Genomic DNA, 24,260 nt, shown 5'->3' with positions numbered 1-24,260 from the left:
GGGAGGTTGGATGCCTCCCTCAATAAGCTTACAGCTTGTATCCTTTGTTCTGCATTGGCACAATGTGGTAAACCACTGTTATATGTTATCTGTAGTGGTTAACCACCGGCGTTAGTATTTCTCAGTACCTGTATATGTGGCACATCCCTGTCGGTTCCGCCCAAGACTCCTCCCCCTGGTCTGGGTATAAAGGCGGTGGCTCCTCCCCCTTGCTCTCAGTTCAGACCAGATCACCGACAGGGATGGCTCCAAGTTCTTGCTAATAAAAGCCTATTTGTCTTGCTCACAACTAGTCTCGGCTCGATTGATAGTGCATCACACAGTGGTTAGCAATGCTGTCTCACAGCACCAGGGACCCAGGTTCAATCCTGGCCTTGGATGACTGCCTGTGTGGAGTTTGCATGTTTTCCCTGAGTCTGCATGGGTTTCCTCCGGGTGCTCCAGTTTCCTTCCACAGTCTGAAGATGTGCGGGTTAGGTGGATTGGCTGTTCTAAATTGCCCCTTTGTGTCAGGGGGGCTAGCAGGGTAAATACATAGGGATACAGGGATAGGGCCTGGTGGGATTGTTGACGGTGCAGGCTCAATGGGCCAAATGGCCTCCTTTTGTCCTGTAGGGATTCTATGATTCTATGATTTCTTACCTCCTGATTCACCCAGAAATTTACTCCCTCACACAGGCAAACAATGCAGCATCTCAGCAGAAGGCACTCATCAGGGGAGGCGATGTTTCATGAGGTATCCTACTGCCAGCATTCTAAAATACATTCTTTTGTCCTGTTAGGTAAGAAGGAGTTTTCACGAGCCTTCGAATTATACTGCCATTGCTGACCTTTGTAAGATGAGCTAATGGTGCATAATTCTTTTCCTTTTGTTAAAGGCCAGCGGAAAATTCGTTCAGCAGTAGATTTTTTTGTTCAGGAATATAGTAGTATTTTGGTGGGCATCACATGAATACAGCCAATTGTGCCCCTGCGCTCTGGGGAATCAAGTAAAATGATAGAAGTAGAATTCTTCCCTGCAGCTTGCTATTTTATAAAGGGAAACAGATTTCAGCAAACAATGTATTGGAGACCTGCATGATGCAAAGGCTGAAGGATGTAACAATGCTTCCTATGGCTGTGTGGAAAATAGAAGTGTTTGTAATCCTCATAACCACTGATTTGCCTTATCCAGTGACATCCACATTGCATGAACAAATAAAAAGTATTGTTCCACTGGAGCTGTCCTCACTTGGAAATGAATGGCATCCCTGGCAGCAGGAATGAAACAATTCCTTTGGTGGCTTCCTTTGCAAATCTTAGGGGGAGCCTTTTCCATTCTGTGCACTATGTACCATGGTGGTCATGTAAAACAACCTTCTTCCTGCCGGCTGCACTGGTGGGTTTCCATATTGTACACTTATTGTACACAAATTAAACATGCCGCACGAGAAATGTGCTGGCAGGTGGCCTTGGATTCGCCCGCCACATCGTGATCTCACCGCTGCCTCACTCAGGGCGCCATTTTCAAAATGCACCCACACGCACTTGCAGCATTCTCTGCAGCCCAGGACTGCTGCACAGCACAAGATGGCCCCAAAAGACAAGAACAAGTGCTGTTCCAAAGTTCAGCGACACTGCCCTGGCCTGCCTGCTGCATGCAGTTGAGGCTGACTGCAATATCCTCTTAACCGCTCTGGCCACAGGTCCACCAACCTCACTACTCTGGATTGGGGGAGGTGGCAATAGAGGCGGTAGAATAAAACTCAGAACACAAAAAGTCCGCCACCCAGTTCAGGAAGAAGATGAATGACTTCATCCATGCCAACAGGGTAGGTCCACCATTCATTACTCTTAACTCATGGACTCACCATTCCGTCACAGGTTCATATTCATCTCAAACACTGCTACCTCAAGCGACATCACCATTCACTCTCACACACACCTTGACATCTCCATCAGGCTTACACCCTCTCGTGTTTACAGCCTCATCCTATCCACGGTTCCATTTATCACACACACGTCAGCTACCCTTAACATCTGCCTTGGCATGCGTGCTGCTCACACAATATTCACCAATGTACACAAATATAACACATTTCACATCTACTTTTGTGTATGTCTCCTCTTTATTATAAGCGTGTCGCTGTCAAACAGATGTGCCACCATGTCGCTTTATTGCAGATGTCGCTATGACGTGCCTCTCATCCATATATTCTGCTTCCATCACACAACATTCCCTGATCATTCCCGACATCGGAGATGCATCATCATTAATGTAGGGTGTTCTCGTGGGAGAACCTGGTTCACAGGGAAGCTGATGGCTTTTTGAAATTCTCATTGGACCAGTAATCCAGAGACCCAGGATAATGCTCTGGGTTCAAATCCCACCACTGCAGATGATGAAATTTAAATTCAGTTAAAATGTGGAATTAAAAGTCTGACAAATGACCACAAAGTCATTGTCGATTGTTATAAAAACCCATCTGGTTCACTAATGCTCCTTAGGAAAGGAAATCTGCCATCCGCTTATGATGCACAGCAGTGTGGTTGACTCTTAAATACCCCTTCAAGTGGCTCATCAAGCCAAGGGCAATTAGGGATGGGCAACAAATGTTAGTCCAGCCAGCGATGCCGACATCTCATGAATGAATAAAAATAAACATGCTTTGCAGAGTTCTGCTGTGTAAGATTGAGGCTGAGATGTACTTGTTTTGAGAGGTCAAAGTCTAAGTCTGGTGTAGAAGGAGAGATGTCTAAGAAGATAAGGAAGGATCATGCATCCTGCAACTCCATGCACTCTCTGTAATGGGGCCCCCTTCAGAGTGTGTGTGCTCCTGTGTGCTAAACACATCTCCTACTTTCCAAACGTACATGTGCTAAGCTCACCAATAATTGTGAGGACCTTGCCACCTCAATGTGCCCAGATTATGTTCCTCTCAGACATCTTATGGTTACTAATTAGTGGTTACTAAGCCACTAATGCTTACATTGCTGAGAATGTATTTGTGGTAATGCGGCCCCTTCATATTACAATGGCATGCGGACATAAATCATAACAGTCAAGAAGGTTCTATTACTTAACTTTGCCCAAAAGTGACAATAAAGCATTATTATATTGAACTGCTAACATATACATACAAAGGAACAATCTTTAAAAGTAAGCATTCAATTAATGGAAGAGGGATTCTTTGCATCAACTGATTTACACAGTGCCAAGCCGGCTGAGTTGTTCAGGACTTGCATTGAAGGGATCCTCCCTCACTCATTTGCATGAAAATTGGGGTTTAAATTAATTTAAAAGTACTTCCAATTTAAAGCTATTATAAAGCCCAGTGGCAATTTGGTGTTCTACAGGCCTCAGGCTTCAATTTCTCCATAATATTCGGAATGCAAAGTCAAAAAGCCTCCCCTTATATGATTTCAGTCTGTGATTCAGTCAATGGATAAAAAAACCATGGGTGCCTCACAAATTTCCCGTGATGTGCTCAGAACATTGAAGTAGAAAAATCTCCCCTAATGTCTTCTTGCATCCAACTCTTATTTGTGTTTATTTTGTATTAGTTTACTCTTTCATGAGATGTGAGCATTGCTGGCAAAGCCAGCATTTGTTGCTTATCCCTAATTGCCTTTGAACTGAGTGGCTTCCTTGGCCATTTCAGACGGCAGTTAAGAGTCAACCATATTGCTGTGTGTCTGGAGTCACATGTAGGCCAGACCAGATAAGGGCAGCATAATTTCCTTCCCTAAGGAGGCATCAGTGGAACAGATGGATTTTTACAACAATTGATGATGGGTGAAACTAGCTTTATAACTTCAAATGTATTAATTGAATTGAAATTTCACCAGCTCCCATGTTGGGACTTGAACTCGTGCCCCCAGAGCATATAGCCAGGATCCCTGGATTACTGATCCAGCAACGTTACCATTACACCACTTGTCTCTGAATTGAAACAACAATTTTTAAAATGTGAATGCCCATAATACTTCTCAAGCTAAAAATAGAGTACAGAATAATTATGTTCAAAATATAATACCTAATAAATAATAGAGATCCTATTCCATACAATAAATAATTGCCCATTTTAATTGCCAACAAAGTATATTACAATCTAAAGTCAGCAACAATCAAGCAAAGTAATGGCTGCGTAATGATGACTTCCCACAAAAATGGTGGACTGCCTAAAGGATACAAATGCTTCTGAGTGAAATATTAAACTGTATAGACAGGAAGATCCCAGGCTAATCCAGTTTTTTGTTGACTTAGCCAACCTCAGCTGTGGTATTAGTTATGGAATTGCTATTGACTTTAACTCGCTGGGTTCAGAAAGGAAAAGTAATCAAAGGTATCCCCATTCCTGCTTGATATGTAGGGACTCCTGTTTGATCTCGTCATCAATTGCATATTAAACCTTGCATCAGGCAGGGACAGGATTAGATGTAGCTATGAAGTTCTCAATGATCAAACTAGCTGATAATTGTGCAGGAGCAACACAAACCAATGTCACATGAGTCAGATGCTGGAGGAATGTCAATGGAAATCTAACCCAGCAAGAGTTAGTACTTGCAGGAAGAGTTGGGGTGGGGGACTGTCAAAACTGAGGGAAGCATGGCGAGCTACTCTACAAACCATATACCACAAAGGTGAAAAACATGCTCAGCAATGACAGAATCAGTCCGAGAATTACTGGGGCACAATATGTTACCCAATGTTTGTTCTTAAACATTCCCAAGCAACATCCTTCAACAGCAGACTAATTAGCCTTGCCTATGGAATAAAATCATGAAGTAATATAGTGCAGCAGTAAAGCCCTTTATTCCTTCTTCATATACTTACTTTTGTATAATTCTTTAATCTGCTTTTACTCAGTGACATAAAAGGAAACATTTTAATGATCCATTGAGCATGATTTATACCCACTTTATATCCACTTATGCTAATCATTCCTCTCATGTTGCTTCAGCACTTGTAAATTATCAGCACAATATGCTTGTGGCATATAAATCACATGCATAGCTCTTCACAATGTGTCCGTTAATAATAACCAGAGAGAAAAAAGAACACAGGAAATTAAACAAACTGTGCCTTTGGCCAGATTTTCTGGGTTAGGGATAATAAAACATGGCACAAAAACTCAATGGAGAGTTAGGCAACGCCTGCAGCAGCAAGATGGTGAAAATTGCAGCAAGTCCTATTGCCTTCAGTGACATGAGGACAACCAGAAATCCTGGCGCCTTCTTATTGTTACACAGCAATAAATTATCTCTCACACTCATGATTAGTGAAACATCTAGGAAATACATGAGGCTAGGATTTAAACAAATACTTTGTACATTGGCATCAACAGTCACAAACAATAGATCTCACTGCAGCAATGCCTGAAGTTTTCTCAGGGTCACAGGTAGAATTATAGAATCCCTGCAATGAAGAAGGAGGACAACCATCACACCATTCGGGCCATAGAGCCTGCACCAATAATAATCCCACCCAGGCCCTATCCCTGTAACCCCACATATTTACCCTACTGATCCCCCTGATGCTAATGGGCAATTTAGCATGGCCAATCAACGTAACCCACACATCTTTGGAGTGTGAGAGGAAACTGGAGCACCCAAAGGAAACCCACGCAGACACAGAGAGAACGTGCAAATTCCATGCAGACAGTCACCCAAGGTCAGAATTGAACGCAGGGTCCTTGGCGCTGTGGGGCAGTGGTGCTAACCCTTGTGCCATCTTGCTGTCCATCAGTTCATGTAAGCTGGAGGAGAACAAAAGAGGGGAGCCTATTTTGAATGTTTTATTAGTCCTCACCTTGGAAACTGGGTCACAGTCACAGTTCTCACCCTAATACTGTGGGAGTGGTATCTTTCTGTTGATGTAAGTCATGACATTGAGCAAGGGAGCGCAGAGCACCATATGGAACATTCTCATTCCTCGCAGTTTGGGAGTCCTGAGACTTGATAAAATTTCAGTGCCCTGTCATGATCATGGTCGTCCAAGAAGATTAATTTACTTACACAAATAAATTCATCACTTGCTTTGTGCACAGCTGATCGACATATGATACTGATGTCCCCATTAGTGAATTAGAGTGATCCATAAAATAACATTTTCGGGTGGCTGAAACCACTGGCAGTGCAGTGTCCATGTGGAATTGAGCTATTATAGCACGTGGCATAAAACCCAATAAAGCTTATTCTACAAAACAAATGCATCTGCGTAACTGCTCCTCTGATGAATGCACTTAACAGTGTAATTTGGTATATTTTAGACTGGGGAGTGAATGAATAACATATACTTTTAGTACAGCCTGGTCAGATTGGGAATCTTCCAAAGTGTATGGATACATGGGAATTCCTAATGTAAAACCCATTTTTGATCTGTTCGAAATGTACCACAAAACTGGCATTCCATAACAAATGGCACAGAGGCAGATGTCAAAGAAGTTGGCATCAGCAAAAGTCAAGGAAGCCTTCCTAGTAACAGTGATACTTTCAATTTCTCCAAAATACTAAGTATCCTCAGCCTAGTAAAGAAAAAGGAAGACAGAACTTGCATTAATACAGCACCTTTCATGATCTCAGGCTGATTCACGTGCTTTACATCCAATTGCATACTTTTTGGAACTGCAGTCATCACTATAATCCAAAGAATATTAAGTATTAAGAGCAGGGGTAGGTAATTTAGCCCCTCGTCATTGCTCTGCCATTCAATACGATCTCATGTCAGCCTCAACTCCACTTTCCTGCCCTTCAAAACCCATTACTAATTAAAAATCTTTTTAATTAGTAAAAATCAAAATTAATAAAAATCCCGGCATCCATTACACTCTGGGGTAGTGAATTCCACAGACTCATGAACTCTTTAAGAGAAGTAATATCTTCTTATTTCTGTTTTAGATCTGCCACCCCTTGTCCTAAAACTATAACCTCTTGTTCTAGATTGCAAATGTAATGTAGTCAAATGTGGCAACCAAATTGCTCACAGCAAGATTCCACAAATGTTATAATGATCAGATGATGCATGCTGGTAGAGGTAGATTTGGCCAGGACAACAAGAGAACTCCCGTTAGAGCCATAGAATCCCTACAGTGCAAAAGGAGGCCAATTGGCCTGTCAAGTGTGCACTGACTCTCTGAAGGAGTATCTTACCCAGGAGCATGCCCGCCACCCTATCATGTAACTCTTATTATTTATCATGTCTAATCCATTTAACCTACACGTCTTTGGACTGTGGGAGGAAACCAGAGCACTCAGAGGAAACCCACGCAGACACGCGGAGAACGTGCAAACTCCACACAGCCACTCAAGGCCGGAATCTAAGCCAAGTCCCTGGCACTGTGAGGCAGCAATGCTAACCACTGTGCCACCGTGCCACCCTGTTCTCTTAAAATAGGTATAAACACCGGTATTTACAATGAAGTGGTGGAGGGATTGGTGAAGCGAGTGTTTGCAGGGCTGGGGGAAATTTTGAATTGTCAGGAACATGTTATTCCTGCCAAATTTAATGGCAGGACCTTTATTATTGTTCTTTACTTCTTTTGCCCTGGCAGCTGGCTAGCTTGACTGGCTGGTTGGTGGCTGGGCAGGAATGCCAGCAGTAGAAGTCTCCAGCTAGGCACTGTTGGGGACAGTCCCCACAAACTGGGAAAAATTGCAGATTGGAATGTTGATGGAGTTAGACTGGCAGTTGGTGTGGTGGGGAAGGGAGGAGGTGCAGGAAAAGAGATGTAGGTTGGAACTGACAAAAGTTATGGAAATACTGGTGGCTGTGAGGAGTTTGGAGGCTGGAATTAGCAGAACGCAACTGAGTATTTGCTTAAAAAACCAAGGGGAAGCATTTCTGTTCCTCCTGCCCCACAAGCAGTGCTCCAAAAGCCTGCAGGATTTTACTGTCCTGTAGTTGCAGGTGTCCAAATGCAGGATACGTGGTCAGCTTAGATTAAACATTGACCTGTCTCCCAGTGGGTTGTTTGGACACCTCCAACTTGCTGCAGTTAAAATGGAATTTGATGCGATCATGAAAGAATGAGTTTAGGTTTCCACCTGCTTCTTGAGTTAATCCTCCCCACATCTCTCTCGCAGACGTGGTGGATGGATTAAAATTCCCCCCAGAGTGTCTCCCTAGTTTTTCAATTAAGCTTTTCAATTTATTTCCATTGACTATCTTTTCAGTTTGCATTGGCAGAGCAAGGATTTCTTACCCATTTTTATTACAACATTGTAGATTGCAGTACTTTACACATATATTAAACATTTGAAAACAGGATTTTGAGTTTTTTTTGTAAAGAAATTCAAATCATGACATTTAAAGGCTGGATAGATAAGAATAATTGCAAACAATGCCAAATTATAGTCTGTGGTGATAGAATTTTTCATTGTGTCTGTCAATTCCAAATATAATTAGGATTCTGTGATACGTGAGTGCTTTTAAAGTCATCCAATCCCTTTGGGAGCATTATACTTTTTTCCTGCTTTAAATTCTTTCGAGTGTTTTTCTCATCATGTCAATCATTCTCTCCTTCTCTCACCTTCTGCACAATCCTATTTAACATTCCTAGGCTTGCAATCATTTCTGCAGTTGGTCATGCTAATGAGAATAGCTTGATAAGCTGGGACATGCCCCTTCCTTCCTTATATTTAGAAGTGCTTCACTGATGATATTGTATGGTGTATAATTATAAGGAACATTCATCTTGTGCCCCCACCACCAACCTGAGTGAACAGATAATATGAAAAGCCTAGAGGCTGTAAACACAATCTTCTGTTGAAATTGCACCATCGTTTCTTTATAACAGAAAGCACTATGTGTACTCCCATATGTCAAGAAATTTAGGTCACTACTTGTGGGTGGAAAGCAGTGGTCTTATTTTATATGCAGATCAATACAGCAGATTCTAAGCACATACATTCACCCGCTTCTCAACCAGTCCTTTTCTGCTGTTTATTTTCCAGCAATTTTCTCCCATTCTTGTTTCTCTAACCTCTGGTCTCCCTCTTGTATCTCTCCCCAGGTCTCAGTCTCTCTCACTCTTATTCTCTTTACATCTCTTTACATTTGGGCGGCATGGTGGCACAGTGGTTAGCACTGCTGCCTCACAGTGCCAAGGACCTAGGTTTGATTCCCGGCTTGGGTCACTGTCAGTGCAGAGTCTGCACGTTCTTCCCGTGTCTGCATGGGTTTCCTCCGGGTGCTCCGGTTTCCTCCCACAGTCCAAAAATGTGCTGTTTAGGTGCACTGGCAATGCTAAATTCTCCCTCAGTGTACCCGAACAGGCGCCGGAGTGTGGCGACTTGGGGATTATCACAGTAACTTCATTGCAATGTTAATGTAAGCCTACTTGTGACTAATAAATGAATAAATAAAATTTTATCTCAAGTCAGTGCCGGATTTAGACTTGGTGAGGTCCTAAGCTATATAAAGCTTGGAGGCCCCTTGTTAAAAAGTTACACCAAAAGGTCTCACAAAGGTGCGTACCAAAACAGGACCTTGGGTCGCCACAAAAAAATTGAAAACATAATTATGCCTTTTAATTATTTAATAGCAAGGTATTTAAAGTGAAAAATACAAATTATTTTCAAATGAATGCATTTACTGATTACATATTTATCATTTGGCTGGCTTGATCTCTCTCATAGATTTTGGTAATTTTTTGAGTTGCTCTTCAAGCTGGTGCTTTCTTTTTCTTTCCTGGTAGCCACTCTTAAATGTTCTCTTCATTGTAAACCTTCTGAAATTTTGTGAGGCCCCTGCGGATTGTGAGGCCCTAAGCTGTAGCTTGTTTAGCTTATGCCTAAATCCGGCACTGTCTCAAGCAGGCACATCTCTAAGTCTTCTTTTCTTCTGCTCCATTCTCATTTTTTCTGCTCCGCTACTCCACTCTGATTTTTTTTCACACATTTCTGAATCCCTTTCATTTCTACCTGGCTTCTGCTCTTCCTTTGTCTCGTCTGATATCTCTAATCGCCTGCTCCTCAGTTGTGTGTTGAACAGTACCAGCGATTTAGTGCTTACATTAAAGTCAAATTTACAATCTGCAATGCAGTTTTCCTGTCACATATCCAGGCAAACAATAATGAGACCTAAGGATTGTAAAAAGAAACACTTACTCTCTAGTATCAGAATAAATCATGTGTGGACATCTTCTTTGTCCAAATTCAGTCTCATCTCTAAACCAAAAAGGCTTCATTTACATCACACAGGTAAATAAACAGTAAGCAGTGAAATAGAATGACATTTGCACTTCTCATAGACTCCAGATGCATACAATTATAAAGATGGCACTCCTTTCTCTGCAAGAACAAGCCCTGATTTTAAAAGGGCCATTGGATCCCAAACTTAAAACTCACCTTCTGATACTGAGAACCGGCCCAGGGTATTTTAATTCCTCAGCCTCATTGTAATGCGACTTGCAGGGTTATGATTTTTTGTGGTCCACCTGTGGCCTACTTGAAGCGAGAAAGCAGGTCTTAAAGTGAGTTTGCATTTTTCTCTGGTGTGTTTCATTAGCAAGGTGGTTTTATGACATATGAGTCCGAGGTGGGTGTCAAGGATCTCAGAGATCGCAGAGGTCATGGGTCAAAGTCTTGGAAGTCCATATCTAATGAATTTGTTTAATCACGTGGTCTGCAATGGTTCACGAAGAAGTCCTATCACCAGCTTTTCAAAGCCAACTAGAGACGGGCAATACATATCATCCTTGCCAGTGACATCCATGTTTTAAGAATAGTTTTAAGTAGAAGTGAACCTTCCACAATTGTAAAGATGCTTGTAATTGAGCATATTGGACTCAGGGCAATTTGTACATTAAAGACTGGTCAATGGTAACATCTTCCAATCTAATGGAGCCTTCCCTGAATTTGGGAATTTTGGAAAATTAAAACCAACAAGTCAACTATCTCACTAGCTATTTCTTTCAAGACTCTAGGATGAAGTCCATCAGGACCCCAGGAGCCAGCAGCTCCAACAAAGCACACTAACTGAAACCTTCCCAGCCAAAGGAGGAGGAGGAGGAGGAAGAAGGTGGTGAAGACGAAGGGACGCAGTTACTCAACTCTATACTCATAGCTTAGAAGCTGACACCAGAGATGAGGATAGAGGGCAGATCTGTACATGCCAGACACAAACGTGCAGAAGCCGTGAAAGGTGGAAGAATAATTTAGGTGCCAACTTGCTGGAGGGTGAAGTCACAGACTAGTTCAGTAACAGAGCCATATTTGATGGGCCAGGTTACAGATGGAGACCGATGGGTGTATGTAATCAAATGTGTTCACTGGAAGACCTGGAGGAGTCCAGTACGAACTTGGTATAGAGCTTTGTCCAGAGCTTGGAGCCCATCTTTTCCAATGTGAAATGAATGGTTATCTCCATCAGCACACCCGAGAAGCCCACCATAATGCAGCGTCTGATGATTAACACCACAACTTCCAACCAGCTTCCATCAAAGGTCTGATTCCTGCAGTGGAAGCTCAGACTGCTGCCATGGTGATTCTGGATATCACTGTTCAAAGCAGCTTCCTGGGCATCACAGTGGTCCATCAATAGTTCTGCAACAGGACTATGAGGTGCCATCTCAGGTCGGTGGCTGTGGCTCCATGGAAGACAAATGTGCTATCCTCCCTCAATATGACAACGCTCCTGCTCCTATCCTGGGGCGGCACGGTAGCACAGTGGTTAGCACTGCTGCTTCACAGCTCCAGGGACCTGGGTTCGATTCCCGGCTTGGGTCACTGTCTGTGTGGAGTTTGCACATTCTCCTCGTGTCTGCGTGGGTTTCCTCCGGGTGCTCCGGTTTCCTCCCACAGTCCAAAGATGTGCGGGTTAGGTTGATTGGCCATTCTAAATTGCCCTTAGTGTCCTGAGATGTGTAGGTTAGAGGGATTCGTGGGTAAATATGTAGGGATATGGGGCTAGGGCCTGGGTGGGATTGTGGTCGGTGCAGACTCGATGGGCCGAATGGCCTCTTTCTGTACTGTAGGGTTTCTATGATTTCTATGATTTCTATGATCCCTGCCACTCCGCCTGTGGCCAAATTAAAATATATCAACATTTCTTCTCATTTTTATTTATTTGTTATTAGTGTTGGCAGCTAACCCATACTTCTGCAACCAGGGCCAGGGAGGGAAGTTATGGGCTCCTGTGCTTCTCCTGTTTCCAAGTCCTCAGGTGTCTCTGTGCAACAGAACTTCTAAGAGGCCAGTAAACCAAAATTGAATGGTTCACAATTTTATCTGTTTCGCGATCAGCAAGTCTAAAGACTCTGCCAATTGTTGCTTCCCACTGCAATACGGACCTACCGGGCAACACAATTTTATCACAATATATCAAATCCTCAAAAAACCCCATAAACAGTGATCTTACCATTGCGCCTCGCTGTCTGATGGGCAGGGAGAATCGTTAAGATCACTAGAGAGTTGAGAAATTGGGTTTGCTTGATTTCTTGCCTCTCGCGATCCTACTGGCATCGGATATCCGGCGCGTTCAGCCCAGAAAGGATGCTAGACTTAATACATTATTACATTTATTTATATGTTAATTTAAATGGAATTAGCGAGCCTGGGATGGAATTCTCCGGCTCACTTGCCTCTGTGGCCTCGCCAGGGAAGGTTCTCTCCAGCGAGGATCACATATGGTCCCCCATCAATGGGGACCAGACGTGATGGCCTTGCTGGTAGAACAGGAGGCCATTGAGGTCCCCCTGGGAGGTTGGGGGCAAGGGGAGGAGTGCCCCTTGAGCAGTGCCAGCCTGGCACCTACCAGCCTGGCACCTTGGCAATTTTACCCCATAAAGGCCGCTGACAGTAAACTTTGACCTGCAACAAAATAAACAGAACTCCAGCCACGATTCCACCCTTTGTTCGCAAGATAATTATGGATGGCAAAGTCCATCTATCCCAGCTTGACTCATCCATCCAGAATGTCATACAAACATAGGGATTAAGAGCAGGAATAGGCCATTCAGCCCCTTGAGCCTGTTCTGCCATTTGATAGTATTGTCTACATTATACCAGTGATTATGACGCAAAAGTATTTAATTGGCTGTAAAGTGATTTGAGGCATCATGCTGTGTAAATGTAGTTTTTGTCTTCCTTTCATTACATCTGCATGCAATAGGCAGAGTGACTGTAATATTGGTGAAATTGGACGTTCAATGCTGATTTTCGAAGAATAATTAATCACAGAACAATCAACCAATCTTAGGAAAGTGGTCACAAAGAAATCACCACATTTACAAAAGCAATTCAAATCTGTAGATAATCAGGAGTACCCTGAGGATTTGGGGGTGTTGGGGAATCCCATTGGTGTGGGTCTGTATAGTAGTTATCCAGAATTTAGAAGTGGTTCTTCTAACTTTTTTGGGTAACTATTGATGTAACAGTTGGAACCATCCAAGGTTTACGATTTAAATTGCATTTTCAGATGGTTCCCAATGCAGGCATTTAGCCAGGGGGAATTAGCATCCCCCAATTACAATGTCCTGGAGCTCAGAAGTTACAGCTCCAGCTTGTCTCTCGTTTGCAAGCCTCTGGACTCGCTGTGACAGGTCAAATCCCTGTGCAATAGAGGACCGCTGCCGGATGAAGGAACTGTGGCAGCTGCCGGGATACAAGGCATCTACCTGCATTAGGCACTCACTGTTGAAAATGGCTGAGCTGGCATGAGGTGCATGTAAAGCAATGCGCATGCAGTCAATGCCATCCTGTACAAGCCTGCAGTCTCTGGACAACATTGTGCTCGCTGTGCCTGTTTAACCTGCGGCAAATAGGAATGAGATGATAATGTTTCTCTGGATACAGAGAGCCGAGCCTCAGTGACCTCCAACGTGGCTGTACAATGCAAACAGTGAAACGTTGCTTATATAGCAGCAGACTAGAAAGAGCCAGACACATAACAATTCAGAGCCACGGGTCACCTTGACAACCACAGGCACTGACTGTCACCACCATGAACAATTCTCTTGCCTTTGGCTTCTTTCAGGTTCCCACAGGGCACATGTGCAATAGAAGTCAAAGCCCATTAATGTTCAGCCGGTCAGAAGCCAGTAATGCCATTAAAACCAGTTCAATGCCTGCTTCCCAAGGGCTAATATCCTTTCATTGTAAAGTCAATCATCTGTATCATTTTTCTTACATGAGGGGGGCAGTAAAGCTTATAGAATAAGGTCAGTATATGGAGTTAAGGTAAAGATCAGCCATATTCTACTTGAATGGTAAAAAAGGCTCGAGGAACACAACAGCCTATTTCCTATCTTCTTGTTTCAGGGAAAAGGCAAACTACTGGTGCATATATTTGTACCAGATTTCCCTGGACAATTTTGATTTTCACATCAAAAATGACAGATGTTGGTCAAATATATTTTTAAACTTAATAATTAACAGACTTTTAGTCTAAACAACAGAAAAAGTAGGCAATGTTTATGTTTATCCATATTAACAGACCAGTTATCCATATTAACAGATAAAGGTGCCTAGAAGCTGTGAGGAAGTGTTGATGATCACATGAGTACAGTCAATGACCCCCTGTGCCTGAATAAACACAGCCATGTCCCCAAAGCCGACTGGCCTCTTGTCCTGATCTGTTGTGAACCAGATGTTGTGAACCAGTCCAAAGATGTGCGGGTTAGGTTGATTGGCCAGGTTAAAAATTGCCCCTTAGAGTCCTGAGATGCATAGGTTAGAGGGATTAGTAGGTAAATATGTGGGGGTAGGGCCTGGGTGGGATTGTGGTCGGTGCAGACTCGATGGGCCGAATGGCCTCCTTCTGCACTGTAGGGTTTCTATGATTTCTATGAGATGTGTTGATATCTGAAGACTCTATTATGCAGCGATAGGCTGCTGACTGGCCACAGATCTCCAGATGATCCCAGGAATGACCCGCTGGGGTGGAAATTGAGCACCAATATCATCTTTAAGGTGAGGGGCACTGGCTGACCATCACACCCCAGTAGCTTCAACTCCTATTCCATTATTCCATATAGATCAGCAACCACTTCTCTGAAAGATGGACGGGGTGAGCTGGTAAGCTAGGTTTGTGCCCAGTTTCTCACCTCTTGCAATCTTATGGGCCCCGGATTTCCGGCATGATTTCAATGTGTTTAGTCAGCCCGGGATGGAATCATCTGGGCTCACTTGCCCTAATGACTTCGCCACTGAAGGTCCTCACCACAAAGCTCTCTTATGATCCCCAGCACCGGGGACTTGACATGGTAGCCTTGCCGGTAGGACTGGAGGCCATTGAGGCCCCCAAGGTGGTCAGTGGCAGGGGAGGGGCAGTGCGTCTTGGGCAGTGCTAACCTGGCACTGCCAGCCTGGAACCCTGGAAGTGTCATGCTGGGATCCTGGCACTGCCAGCCTGGCCTGGCACTGCCCACCAGCCACCCTGGCACTGTCTACCAGGCACTGGACAGTTCCATGGGGCGAGGCCATGATGGGAGCAGGGCCTAAGGGGGGGGCGCTAAGATGGGGAAGGGGCCATAGGGGAAGTAGGCGGAGGGGGGAGCTGCGCACTCTGCAACCAGCGATCGGCTGGTGGGTGGGTAGGGTGGTTGCGCACTCTTCAACTGGGGATCAGCTGGGGGGAGGGGGAAGCTGTGCACTGTGCAATTGGCAATCGGCTGGGGTGGCAACTGACCGAGCCAGTGGTGGGGGAGTTTGGTGGCAATCGGCTGGGCTGGGAGGTGAGGGGGACGATCAGCTGGGGGGGGGAAAGTGATCGCAGAAGGGACATGCGTGATATCCAGCAGAGGCAGGGGGATATACTGACATCACTGACATATCTCCCTCTGTTTTGTGCATGAGCGACAGCGCCCTTTAGTATGAGCAGCCAGCTTTCTGGCAAGAATAGACTCTATTCACTGCTACTACTAGTGAGAATCAGATTGTGCATTCTTTTTTGCACTAAGTGGCATAAGATTTCATTTGTGGCCTCACGGAAAAAATGGACCTGATTCTTTTCCATTTTCACGCTCGTTCGGCACATTATCACCCCCATAGTCTGCATAGGCATTGACACTCTGACATCTTGGTGAAGCTGAGCTACAGCCAATGTGCTTGTTGAGCCGAATAACGTCTTCTGCAAGCAAAACGTCCCTAGCTGAGCCAAGGCATCCTCCTCATTCATCTCCAATGACAGAGCTCGCCTGGCCTCTGTACAGCTTCTCCATGTGGCTGCATACCCATCTCTAGGCCACTCACCTCCTGAATGGAGGAGGAGTCAGCGTCTGAAAACACTTCATCCATTACCAGATGAATCTTCCACTGCCTAGACTGACCTTTGACCTGCCTCCAGTGGCTTCTTACAAACAGGGGGACACCTTTCCAGCAGCAGCAATTCCCTGTGGCCCTGACCTACCAAATCCAATAACCTGGCTGGGTTGAGAACACATGCTGCCCACAGGTTCTGAGTTCCTTTCATTCTTCCAATGGCTGATTTCTTGCCTCATCGCGCTTGGCAAACCTCAGAGCCTCTTTTCCTGTTTGCCCCGGGCAAGATTGCAAATATGTGGTAAAATTCTGAGAATGAAACAGAAAATGTTGGAAAGACTCAGCAGGTCTGACAGCCTCTGTGGAGAGAACATAAGAACATAAGAAATAGGAGCAGGAGTAGGCCATCTGGCCCTTCGAGCCTGCCCCGCCATTCAACAAGATCATGGCTGATCTGAAGCGAATCAGTTCCACTTACCCGCCTGCTCCCCATGTCCCCTAATTCCCTTATCGATCAGAAAACTATCTACCCGTGATTTAAACATATTCAACGAGGAAGCCTCCACCACTTCAATGGGCAGAGAATTCCAGAGATTCACTACCCTCTGAGAGAAGAAGTTCCCCCCAACTCTGTTCTGAACCGGCCCCCCCTTATTTTGAGGCTGTGCCCTCTAGTTCTGGTTTCCCTTCTAAGTGGAAAGAATCTCTCCACCTCTACCCTATCCAGCCCCTTCATTATCTTATATGTCTCTATAAGATCACCCCTCATCCTTCTAAACTCCAACGAGTACAGACCCAATCTGTTTAATCTCTCCTCATAAGCTACACCCCTCATCTCCGGTATCAACCTGGTGAACCTTCTCTGCACTCCCTCCAAGGCCAATATATCCTTTCGCAAATAAGGGGACCAAAACTGCACACAGTACTCCAGTTGCGGCCTCACCAGTGCCTTGTACAGTTGCAGCAAGACCTCCCTGCTTTTATATTCTATCCCCCTCGCGATAAAGGCCAACATTCCATTCGCCTTCTTGATCACCTGCTGCACCTGCAGACTGAGTTTTTGCGATTCGTGCACAAGGACCCCCAGGTCCCTCTGCACAGTCGCACGATGTAATTTTTCTCCATTTAAATAATATTCCAATTTACTATTATTTCTTCCAAAGTGGATAACCTCACATTTGCTAACGTTATATTCCATCTGCCAGATCCTCGCCCACTCGCTCAGCCTATCCAAATCTCTCTGCAGACTTTCCGCGTCCTCCACGCAATTCGCTTTCCCACTCACCTTCGTGTCATCAGCAAACTTGAATACCCTAGATTCAGTCCCCTCCTCCAGATCATCTATGTAAATGGTAAACAATTAAGGCCCCAGCACCGATCCCTGCGGCACGCCACTGGTCACCAACTGCCAACCAGAAAAGCACCCATTTATCCCAACTCTCTGCTTCCTGTTAGATAGCCAATCCCCAATCCATGCCAACACCTTACCCCTAACTCCGTGTACCCCAATCTTCTGCAGCAACCTTTTGTGAGGCACCTTATCGAACGCCTTCTGGAAATCTAAAAACACCACATCCACCGGTTCCCCTCTGTCAACCGCACTAGTGACATCTTCATAAAAGTCCAGTAGATTCGTCAAACACGACTTTCCCTTCATGAATCCATGCTGCGTCTGCTTGATCGAACCATTCTTATTCAGGTGCTCTGTTATTTCCTCTTTAATAATGGACTCTAGCATCTTCCCAACTACAGACGTTAAGCTAACCGGCCTGTAGTTACCTGCCTTTTGTCTACTTCCTTTTTTAAACAGCGGCGTAACAGTAGCTGTTTTCCAGTCAGCCGGCACTACCCCAGAGTCCAGCGAATTTTGATAAATTACTACTAACGTATCTGCTATTACCTCAGCCATTTCTTTCAGTACCCTGGGATGCATTCCATCCGGGCCCGGGGACTTGTCTACCTTCAGTCCTATTAGTCTACCAAGCACCACTTCCTTAGTAACAGTAATTGTATTAAGGACCTCCCCTCTCACCAACTCTCGATCTCTAATATTCGGCAAACTATTTGTGTCTTCCACCGTGAAGACCGACACAAAGAACTTATTTAAAGTCTCAGCCATTTCCTCGTTTTCCACTATTAAATCCCCCCTCTCATCTTCCAAGGGTCCAACATTGAGAGGGAAACAGAGTTAACATTTCAAGTCCATAGGACTCTTCTGCTCGATTGGCTCATTGATTATGTTCAGTGCCTCTGTTCAGTCTGCCATTGAGCTGCCAAATGAGCTTCCTTTGGAAAAGTCAGCCGACAGGGGAAGAGTTTGGGAAGCCTGCCTGATTTGGGCCCGGGCTATTTTACTGAACTTGCCACCTCGTTCCCCACCTTCACAGGACCAGCAAAATTCAGCCCAATGTTTTAACAATGATTGGTAATTGAGCCGGCATTCTCTCATCCTGCCCCGCCACTGGAAAATTAGTGAGCGGGTTGCGGACAATGTGAAACCCCATTGACAGTCGGCTTTCAGACCAGCGCGGCTGGAGAATTCCATCCTGAATTTCACTGTTTACTTCAGTCAGAGCATCTAGAACGTCACCATTCAGGCAGGGTGGCTGGAGAAAAATGGCTGGCAGTGGAAAGCCGTGGACCACCAAAAACAGTTGAAATGTTTGTGCTCTTGAGTTGAAAAATTACAATTTCTTTTAAGCAGCCAATCCTATTGCTATTGGCTCATTTAAAGTGTAATTTTTAATTTTATTTTTATGATTGAAGATGAGTATTAGTTAATATGTATAAATGAACATAGGTTTTGTTATTTGTTTTAAACCTGTGAAACTACTATTTAAATCTGCGTTATATAACTTTACATGTGGCACGCTTATAAATGTTCGTATGTTTTAATTTAGAATATGGAAACTGAAAATGTAATTGGGAAGAAAATAAGTCAGAATTTCTTGAACCATGATTTGGATACCTTATTGTGTGAAGATGAGCAAAGGAGAGTTCACATTTTGGGCCATGGAAAATCTAAATGTGTTTATCATTAGCATTCTTCTGCCTTGGTTGCTTCATTTATAATTATCTCATATTCAGCTGTTGTGTTTTGATGTTTCAATAAAGCATTTGTATAATTTCATATTTAAAAGTTTTGTTTTAATGTTTCAATCAAACATTAGTAGACTTTTGTAAAGTTTAATGGAAAACATTTATTAACAAAAATAATATTATAAATATAAAACATTGATACCATGCTAACATTTAACTAAACATTTTACTTTAGCAGCTGCACTGTGACATTTTATTTAATTGCCTCATCTTTTCAAATTTCTCACAATAAAATATATTTTTTCTTTTTAACACAATGATCAGTGATTTTTTTTAACTTTAACACAGCAGTTCTGTTGTCTCTGCAAACGAGGAGGTAAGGGAAGGAGGGAGGGAGGGCTGGATGTGAGGAGAGGTAAGAAGGGGAGGGGAAAGGAGGGGAGGGGAAGGGGGAGGATTTGAACATATTAATTGTACGTTTTACAAGCAGCCTAACTCTTTTCTCATGATGTTTGTGCTTACGCGAAGCTTCAAAAGAACTTCAGTGATTTTAAGAAGCTAAGACAGGTGTTACGTACCAGCAGTGGTGGAACGTGACTCCAGATTTTCAATCTGCACTGATTCTGCAATACCTATCAGAGAAAGATCGTTCACATCAGCTTAAAGGAAACTTGCATATGTCATCTTAAGGAATACACTTTTCTAAAGCATTTGAAATAGCCAAGTTGCATACTTCCCACTGTAAATGTCAAACTCTTTCCCCCGAAATCTTAAGAGGCTTCTAAGGATCGATATTGAATCAGGGAGACCCTTAAAATTGGGATAAGCAACATTGCTTAATATACATAGCAAACTCCAGCAGGACTTTAGCTGAAACTTATTACAGATACTGCAAATCCACTTTGTTATATATGAATGCATTTTTTAATGGAATTAACAATATGCCATGACAAAATTGTAAAACATTAAAAAAAATTCCTTCTTTCACTTTCTGTGTATTACATATACTTCAAACATGTTTTAAAAACATTTACAAAAAAATTAACCCACTCAATGATTGCCTGCTGGCTCTACTCACTGCAGCTAGAGCAGAAAAAGTGTGCAAATAAATAAGTATAAATACTCACTTATCATCGGGGTAAGTAAACAATGTTAGGGAGAGACTTCAGTGCCACGCTTTAACATCATGGCGCTTTAATCATGACAGCTTTAAAAAAGCAAATCGGAGTTTTAAACTTGGCCCGCTTTTAGCGCAATGTCCGTGTGTCGAGACTTCCGTATTGTCCCGACGTGTATGCACAGCGCACAATCCCTGTAAATCGGGATTCGGGCCGGAAGTTACGGGTCATTAACTTCAAATTAATTGAAGAGACCATAGTGCCCAGTCTGAGGGAACAGGATGTAGGAACACCCATTGTTTGGAGACGTGCACTCACCCCTTCCCATAGACCTACCTCCAACCATAAAAGTGTAGCCTTGATTAGCACATGCAAAAGCTCCACACTCAACAGATCAATTGGGAACTGCAGGTCAAAGTGCACACATCTGGGTATGTGGTCTCCATGCTAACTTGAGGCCTTTCAACATGATGGAAGGGCAATGGTTGTTCAACTTCCATGCCTTTGCTATACCTTCGAATTGTCAAACCTTCAGCTACTTTCAACAATGCCCTTATTATTGATCCTGTCTGAATTGTTGACTGAAGGAAAAGCACAACTACCTCACTGATGAAGTGTAGCCCAACAAAGGTCTTGTCATACATCGGTAGCTCTGCCTTGGGCTATTGACATGGCTAATTGAATAAGGGTGAATTGGGCCTCATCTGTAAATGGTACACATCTTTTTAATCTTCTCTCTGATCCTTCTCTTTCTTCTTCAAAATAAAACATGGAGTAGAATCCCCAGAGGAATTTCTATCTTCAGAATGTGTAACTGAGGCAGAAATGGAAGTACAGGGAACCGAACAAAATGCAAAAACAAAGGCAAAATTTAAACCGACTTCAAATGTTAAAATTCAAATTAACAAAAATCAGACCTTTAACAGTGAATATTGGAGAAATATTGGAGGTATTATGCACATTCCAGTGAGAAACTGGTAAATGACTGTAACATGTCATCTTCATATTGATATTTCAGTGAAAAAAAACTTCTAATGCCAGAAAATTATGAGAGCATAAAATGGGCAAAGAAAAGCCATGAGGCCGGCATGCCTGATTTCCCTCCCATGTTCACATATTCTTCTCCTGTGCTTTCAATGAAGACTATCAAAGGATCAACAGTATCTTCAAGTGACATTGCTGAATTCCAAACTAGGCAGATAATAAAGGAGCGTCAGAAGGTATTCGCCAGCAGTAAGATCATTAAGATAATTGATTTGAATGGAGACTGTGCAGCATTACCCAGAGATACCTCTATTTTTAGTCAAGCAATTGGATTAAAAGTATCCTGTTGCTATTGCCATAGCTGGCATGTAGGAAAAAAGCGAGCGAAGCTCGAATGTCAAAGACATACCACATATTTTTCAATGAGCAATCTTGAAAACTGTGAAAGTCAATGCAGAAAAGAGCTGAGTACATAAGGGCATACACCAGAGCATTGTGTAATTCAAAAATTGGGGATGTTGGGTAATATTACTGCATGATAATTCTACACTCGAGGGAATAAAATGTTCTCAGATTTGTATCGCTTATATCTATATACTGATGAATAATATTGTTTCCTCAAAATAATGTTGGCACAGCAGTGTCTGATGTTTGGTAATGTCTGTAATTTCTGATACAGTGGGTGGAATCTTATATTTTTTCATCGTGTCAAGTTCAGACAGAAATCCTGCGTGTAGCTACCCAGTTGCACAGATCCGCTTTCTCTTCAGATCTTGAGTTTCTCTGAGAAAAAAAAGTAGGCGTGGTTTATGTCATCATTCTGGTGAGGCGGGGCCTGATAGAGCTGGCACCCGGCTCCACAATTGGGGTGTCTTTTCTAAAGGCTGCTCCAATCAGTGCTGAAGTTTTACTCTCCCCCACACAATCATCTGGACAATCATCGGGGGTTCTCCCCCCCACCACCGCAGAGGCGTTCCCCCCCATTAGTCCCAACTCCCACCATGTTGCAAGTCCCTCCCTCACTGCCCACTCTCCCCCAGACCACATATAAATGGAACCCCTGATCTTGGAGTTCCCACCAGTGTCCACGCCAGCACTGCCCCCAGCACGGGTTAGCACTACCATGATGGCACTGTGGCAATCTGGCAGTACCAACATGACAGTGCCAACCTGTGCCAAGGAAGTTCCAGGGCACTATCTGGGCATGACCTTCACCCTCCACCCCCCCCCCACCCCCAACCACAAGGCTATACTTACCTCTGCACCCGCGGGAGGGATTCCCTCAACTGAATCCCATTTTTAAAAGTTGTTGTCACCTCGCAAGTTATGAATATTTAATGAGAGGGGTTCATGTGGGGGGGGGGGGGCTGGGTAATCATATTCAAATTTGTTTAAATCCTTTGAAATGAGGTTCTCGTCCTTTGTGGTTGTGAACATGTATCGTCACTGGCGAGGGGCGGGAACTGCTTCTCCCTGGCATTGTCCATCATAATTTCCAAGAACACAGACAAGATAACATTTACCATCCGTTTCAGCTTAAATGAGAATTCAGAATGGGATTGAATGATGACATGTCCACCAGAAGGCGCAGAGAGCATTGACACAGGAGGTTTTTGTGGGTTAGTCATGACAATGCTGATTTTGTAATCTCTTGAAGGGATGTTAGAACATAGAACATAGAACATGGAAAAGCTACAGCACAAACAGGCCCTTCGGCCCACAAGTTGCGCCGAACGTGTCCCTACCTACTAGGCTTACCTATAACCCTCTATCTTACTAACTTCCATGAACTTATCCAAAAGTCTCTTAAAAGACCCTATCGAATCCGCCTCCACCACCACTACTGACAGCCGATTCCACGCACCCACCACCCTCTGAGTGAAAAACTTACCCCTAACATCTCCTCTGTACCCACTCCCCAGCATCCTAAACCTGTGACCTCTTGTGGCAACCATTTCAGCCCTGGATAAAAGCCTCTGAGAATCCACTCTATCAATACCCCTCAACATCTTATACACCTCTATCAGGTCACCTCTCATCCTTCTCCTCTCCAAGGAGAAAAGATCTAGCTCTCTCAACCTATCCTCATAAGGCATGCCGCCTAATCCAGGCAACACCCTTGTAAATCGCCTCTGCACCCTTTCTATGGCTTCCACATCCTTTCTGTAATGAGGCGACCAGACTGGGCACAGTACACCAGGTGGGGTCTGACCAGCGTCCTATATAGCTGCAGCATTATCTCCCAATTTCGAAACTCAATTCCTCTATTGATGAAGGCCAGTATTCCATATGCTTTCTTAACCGCAGCCTCCACCTGCGACGCTGCTTTGAGCGTCCTATGAACCCGGACCCCAAGATCCTTCTGATCTTCCACACTGCCAAGCGTCTTACACTTAATATTATATTCTTTCATCCTATTTGACCTGCCAAAATGAACCACCACACACTTATCTGGGTTGAAGTCCATCTGCCACTTTGCCGCCCAGTCTTGCATCTTATCTATGTCTCGTTGCAACTGCTGACATCCCTCTACACTATCCACAACCTCACCAACCTTTGTGTCATCAGCAAACTTTCCAACCCATCCTTCCACTTCCTCATCCAGGTCATTTATAAAAATCACAAAGAGCAAGGGTCTCAGAACAGATCCCTGGGGCACTCCACTGGTGACCGACCTCCATGCTGAAAAAGACCCATCTACAACCACTCTTTGCCTTCTGTGGGCAAGCCAGTTCTGAATCCACAAAGCAATGTCCCCTTGTATCCCACTTTTTCAATGAGCCTTGCATGGGGCACCTTATCAAACGCCTTGCTGAAATCCATGTAAACTACATCTACCGCTCTTCCCTCGTCTATGTGTCTAGTTACATCTTCAAAAAAATTCAATTAGGCTCGTAAGGCATGATCTGCCTTGGACAAAGCCGTGCTGGCTATTCC

This window comes from Mustelus asterias, chromosome 10 (genome assembly GCF_964213995.1).
Source record: "Mustelus asterias chromosome 10, sMusAst1.hap1.1, whole genome shotgun sequence".
Classification (NCBI taxonomy): domain Eukaryota; kingdom Metazoa; phylum Chordata; class Chondrichthyes; order Carcharhiniformes; family Triakidae; genus Mustelus; species Mustelus asterias.
Note: the sequence above shows the minus strand (reverse complement) of the source record.